Raw genomic sequence first — 6218 nt, forward strand, 5'->3', positions numbered from 1 at the left:
CTTATAGTATTTCAAGAACTGGCCCCCCCAAAGGATAGAGGTCCCTAGGAGAAAGCTTCAGGATCTGACTGAGGGTGATGGACCTGGGCCTGGGTTCAAATTGGGCTTTACCCTCTGTATGACCTTGGGCAAGTCACTTCATTCCCGTGTGCTTCTATCTCCTTGTCTGTAAAAGAGAGACACGAGAATAGCACCACCTTCCCCTCCTCGTTGTGAGGAGTAACTGAGTTTACATGCAAATCCCAGTGCTTGGCACACAGCAAGCCATTGTCATTAAGGTACAGTCCCCCCTACCCTGCGATCCCCCTCTCGCCCATATATTCAAGGTGGGCAGGTCAGGCTCTAAAAGGCTTTTCCTATGTCCTCTGCCACAGAACCTTTGAGAGTCACTTTTGAAATGTTAAGCCAGGCGTGCCCGTCCTGCTGATGTATATTCTATCAGTCCGTCTTTTCCCCCATAAATTGATCAGTCGTGTCTACTTTGAGAATCTTGAAGAAGGTAGCCCTCCCTGAGGATTTTCACAAGTGTCACAGAACTCCTTCAGCCAATTCACTGGACAAATATTCCTTGAGCAGCTGCCATGGGCCAGGCAGCGTTCTAGGCCCCTGAGATGCAGCAGGGAACAAAACAGACAATGAACCCCGGATCTCTTGGAGCTGACCTGTCAATGCCCTGGCAGCTAATGGTGGTGCTGGAGGCCGTGGTTAGAGGAAATGGTCCAAGGAGGAAAGGAGGAAAAGGAGACCAGGGAAGAGACTGTTGCCCAGAGTGTGAGAAAGACCCCCATCCCCCTCCATCCAGGCCAGCCTGCCTTCCATGGAGTGGGTCTGGCACCAGCCGTAGCAGAGCAGCCTGGCTTTGGGTTCTGATTCTGCCACCTACAAGCTGTGTGACCCTGGGCAAATCCATTCAGCTGAACCTCACTTTCCTGATCTCTAAGATAGTGAGAATAAAGCATTTCTATCTGCAAGGGCAGTTTGCAGGATAAAGGAGAGAGTGCAGGTAAAATGCCTCCTGTAGTGCCTGCCACAAAGGAAGCACAGGAGACAGTGAAAAATTCATTTTCCTCATACGCTTTAACCACAACGACACATTATAACACACTGAATGCAGAAGCAGAGATGAGAATCCAACTGCCTGACAATAAAGATATGTCCCCCAAAATTATTTTCATTAAAAACATGTTATTTCTATTAACATGTAACGGCTTTATTAAATATTAAGTTGTCAGTTTTGGTTTCTACCCAGTAGGTGTTGAAAGATGTAACCTGCAAGGAAAGCCCTTTAGGATCTGGGTAACTTTTGAGATGGTAAAGGGGCGCTGAGCCCACGAAGTTTGAGAACTGCTGCTCCAGGCGTTCTCACTGTTAGCTCTTTTCCCACCCGACAAATCCCCGCACCCACTCCCCGCCTCTGCCCTGCCCCGGCCCCACCCCAGCCCGCCCCAGTTGTGTGCAGTTAATTGCACAACTCATAAAATGGAAGAACCAGGTTGGAAGGTTTTTGAGATCTCATCTGGTGCAGATGGACATTCTGAGAAGGGGACCGTTTTGCCTGAGGTTCTCAGGCATCAGCTCCACCCAAAATTGGAACTGGAATCCAGACTCCTATCTCCTTGGCTCAGGGCTCTCCTCATGATTGCAGGCTGTCGGGTACCGACTTCTTTACCGCAGCCTGGTTAATAATCCATCAGGCTCCCAGGCATATTGTCAGCTTCCTGTTCACTCAGCTCCAAAAGTCCTGACTGGAAACAGGATCTTCTCCCTCTGCTCACCCCCTCTCTCCTGCCTTTTGCCTTCCTCCTTGACCACACCCCTACCCTCACATCAGCCCAAGGGCATAGCACTGTCACTCTCATTTGTTGCCAACTAACAAAGAACTTGAGAAAGTGAGGAGAGGGACTTCCCTGGCAGCCCAGTGGTTAAGACTCTGCGCTTCCACTGCAGAGGGAGTGGGTTCCATCCCCGGTCAGGGAACCAAGATCCTGCATGCCACGTGGCATAGCAAAAAAAAAAAAAAAAAATTTTTTTTGAGGAGAAAGCTACAATATGTGTACATATTATATATACATATATAATCTGCCATCAGTGGCGGGCTAACTGTGTACCAGGCACTATACTAAGCATGATGCTATCCCAACTAGTCCTCGTGCTTCACCACCAATGAAATGTGTACTATATGTTATTCCCATTTTACAGATGAGGAAACTGAGGAAAAGAAGTGAATGAAGTAAGTAACTTTATCCAAGGGCACAAAGCTAATACTTGGCTGAGCCAGGACTGGAAATCAGCCTGACTGGCAAATCCATGTGGATCAGGACTTCACCAGGCTGATGGGGACAGGACTAAAATCTATGCCAGCTAATAGTAGCAATGGAAGCATGACTGAGTGCAGACTGGTCAGAAGAGGAGAAAGACAAAAAGAGAAAAGAGATGTGATTTGACCCGGGGACTAAAGACAAAAGATTGCCTGTGTCTGGGGTCACCTGGGCAGTGTCATGCATTAGATCCTGTCCCTTTATCAACTTGACTCTGTCATAGCATAAAGGCTCAAGTCCTGGCTTGGCCTGCCACTTGCTGTGAATTGGGGGCAAGTGACTTGCGCTCTCTAAACCCATTTGCTCAAGGAATGCTACCTGCTTCATATAATAGCCATGAGCCCTTCCCTGCTGTGCAAACTGTCAAGTATGATCTGAATGTGGGCCTTATGAGTCTATTCTCTGAAAGGGAAGTTGCTGGAGTATAAGGTAGTTGAAAAGAAGAAGAAGATATTTGAAAAGACTCAACAAAACTGTCCTGTGGGCAGATTTCAGGTTTGTTAATTTACCGTGTAATGGTTTGGAGGTAAAGAATGTAAAGCAATAGGATGGGACCCTGGGTCTTCAGAGGAATGAACAAGAGCACAGGTTCCTGACGCCCCCAGCCAGTCTCTTAGCAACCCTGTACCCCAATCTCCTCACTTATGAAATATTGAAAATAATAATATCAGGTTTAAATGAGATACTGAAGAGAAAGTGCTAGTGCAATGCCAAGTGCCCATCACCACTATCCTCCAATCTTCTTTTCCGATGGCAGAGTGGAGGCAACAGAGAGTAAGTGACTTCTGCATAGAATTAACCAGTGCCAGAGCCAGGTTCAAACCCTGAGTATCTGCTTCTTAACTTGGGACGCTTTTCTTTCTACTACATTGCACACACGCTCTGTCGTTCAATTAGGCGGCCCAGCTACTGCTTAATTGTTTTAAATCATTATTTCATCTGCACAAGAATGCTGGTATTACAGGGAAAATATTTTTGCAACTCAGAAGTAAACTGTGAACAGTTAAAAAAAAAAAAAGAATTCAGGTATTAATTTCCCCAGTTACAGATGAAGAAACTGAGGCTCAGAGAGTTTGAGTAACTTGCCCCTAGGTCACACAGCCCATCAGTGGCAGAGCTGGGATTTGAACCCTGCAATGCTTCATTCCGAAGATGTGGCATTTAACCTTCGCTACAGTGGAAAGAGGATTCAGGCATCATTTAGCTCAATTCCTCCTGGGAGAGAGGCTGGAGATGATACAGATTAATGAAGAAGGGAGGTCCAGGGAGAATGAGTGTCCAGACAGCAGGTGGTGACCCCACAGACCCCTGGGCAGGAACGATGAATGGTGAGTAGACAGCAGACTTGGGACAAAATCCTTCAGCCCCACAAGGCAGATTCATGGGGACCGGGTTTCTTTGACGACCAATAGACATTTGAGAAAGGAATTGTAGAGGAGACCTCAGTGGTGATCTTTTGCCCCAATTCTTTAAAATACTCTTTCCTAAAAGGACTGAAGGTGGCCTATGTTATGAATTAGGGCAGTGAAAATAAAAGTGAAGCACTAGAGAGATTTCTCTGGTGGTCCAGTGGCTAAGACTGCATGCTCCCAATGCAGGGGGCCCGTGTTCGATTCCTTGTCAGGGAACTAGACCCCACATGCCGCAACTAAAGATTCCACATGCCACAGCTAAAGATTCCGCATGCCGCAACGAGATCCCGAGGGCCAAAACTAAGATCCGAAACAGCCAAATATATATATATATATTTAACTTAAAAAAAGAAAAAGCAAAACACTAGAAACTACTAAAAAGAACAATAAGTGAATGAGGAACCAACCTTGAATGACCCAGCACTGCTGGCTTGTACTGCATTTAGCTCTGAGCTTCCTGGCAGCTGAGGGAAAAGGAAACACGAAAGTTTGTCTGAAGAAACCTGCTTTTTTCCTAATAGACATTTGTTCAATAAGTTGATTTGAACATATTTAAGAGCCTACTTTTTGCCAGGCCCTGTGCCCAAGGGCTGGAAATCCAGGAGGAAAGTACTAGAGAAATCAGCTTGGGAAATAACCCCTTTGGCAGCCCTTTGCATCTCTCCTCTAAGGCAATTTCTATACTCTGCCTTGCATCGATAACCTTCTCCTGCAACTCATATCACTGGAGAAATTTTAAGTTCCTTCTTCCATATGCTGGCCCACCTCCCTGCCAAATTCATTTTAGGAATGACTATCCCAGTGCTCTGTTTATAAGGTTAAGGATCCTGGACAGTTGCCAACCTTCTAGTTAACTCTCTGCTTTCAACCTGCTGCTTGTGTTCCTGCCTCTTTCTGGAAGTATGGATCTGTGGGCCAGGAACACTATGGTGATAAGCTCACAGTGAGGCTTAGGGTGCGGGAGGACTGGGACAGATGGACAATGTCTGCCATGACTTGGGAATGGGGAGTGGTGGCTTGGGGACCATCAAATTGCCTTGCTTATGTGGGCTGAGTTCCGTCTCCATAGGGCTGCTTAGCTTAGCTCGGGCCCTTCATCAAAAGATCTCCACCAAGAGTCTACTGTGGGCTCTTTTTGGTGTGAGGGGGAGTAGAACACAAAGATGCCACCACTCCCTGACCCAGATTCTACGCTCAAAATTAGAAGCTCACAGTCCAGGGAGCAATATGAGGAAGAGACACAAATAATGGAAGGTAGACAGTGATCCATGCATTAGGACTCAACGAGTTTCATCCTCGTAGACAGGTAAGGAGAAACCAGAGAATGCTTCCTGGCGGAGGTGGCTTTTGATATAGGGCCTGAAAAACTAAATAAGATTTGGGCAAAGGAACATAGCCCACAGCCCAAAACTCCAGAAAACTTTCTTGCAACTGCAACCAAGTGCTACCAAGCACGGAGGGGAACTAGGGGAAGAAAGATGGAAGGAAGGCCCCACGACACCCTTCCTATGGCTGAACATAGCACCAAGAGCCCTGCTGGGAAGCAAGTCAAGAGCCTCAACTTGGTCTATTACTAATGGATCATTCATGCAGGTCAAACAGGTTTTTTTGGGTTTTGTTTTTTTAATGTGATGGTCTGGACTTCATGGTAGTAAAGTGTCCACCGAGGATGAGTGAAGAGCTTTCTATATGCCTAAGTTCTCAGACGACAGTTGGACAAGACCAGCACAGAATCCTGTAAGAATCCTATAAACTAACTCTACTGAGTATGTCCTGCCATTCATTAGACACATACTGTAAGCCCATTCATTTCATAAATTTCCATCACTTGATTGCACAACAGTGTGATATGGGTAGTATTCCTCCTAGTTTACAGATGAATGAAATAGAGGCTCAAATAGGTGAAGTAACTTGCCCAAGATCACACAGCCCACAAGGTACAGAGCTGGATTTGAATCCAGGGCTGGTTGAATCCAAGGAGGTTTGGTTGCCAAGCCTGTGACATTGTGATCCAACATTGTGAGTTTCCCAGAGGAGACCTAAGAAGTGACCCAGGCAACCCACTTGCTTTAAAGATGAGAAAAGAAAGACCCAGACAGGAGAAAGGACCTGCCCAAAGTCACTCAGTGGCAGAACAGGGAACCCAGGACCTCCCTACTCCCAGTAAGAGATAAACATGTTGGCTCCCGGCCTCCAGTCTCAGCTTCTCACTGCACTTGTAGCAGCCACAATCAAAGAGCCAGCTCCTTCTCACTCACACAGGGTCCCCAGTGCCTTTGGGCTTTCAACACAGCAGTACAGAGGGGCCAGCTGCGACCATGGCATGCTTTCACTTCACACTTTCAGTTCGGGTCAGTAAAACCCCTAGGCACACCTTTTCCTGAGCAGCTTCCCGGCACTCAATGTGCCCTTCACAGACACTCAGCAGGAGTCAGGGCTCCAGGTCCTGGACACCCACTGCAGCATGGGCATGCTCTCTGGGGAAAGA

Source organism: Lipotes vexillifer, unplaced genomic scaffold (genome assembly GCF_000442215.2).
Source record: "Lipotes vexillifer unplaced genomic scaffold, Lipotes_vexillifer_v1.1 scaffold496, whole genome shotgun sequence".
NCBI lineage: Eukaryota > Metazoa > Chordata > Mammalia > Artiodactyla > Lipotidae > Lipotes > Lipotes vexillifer.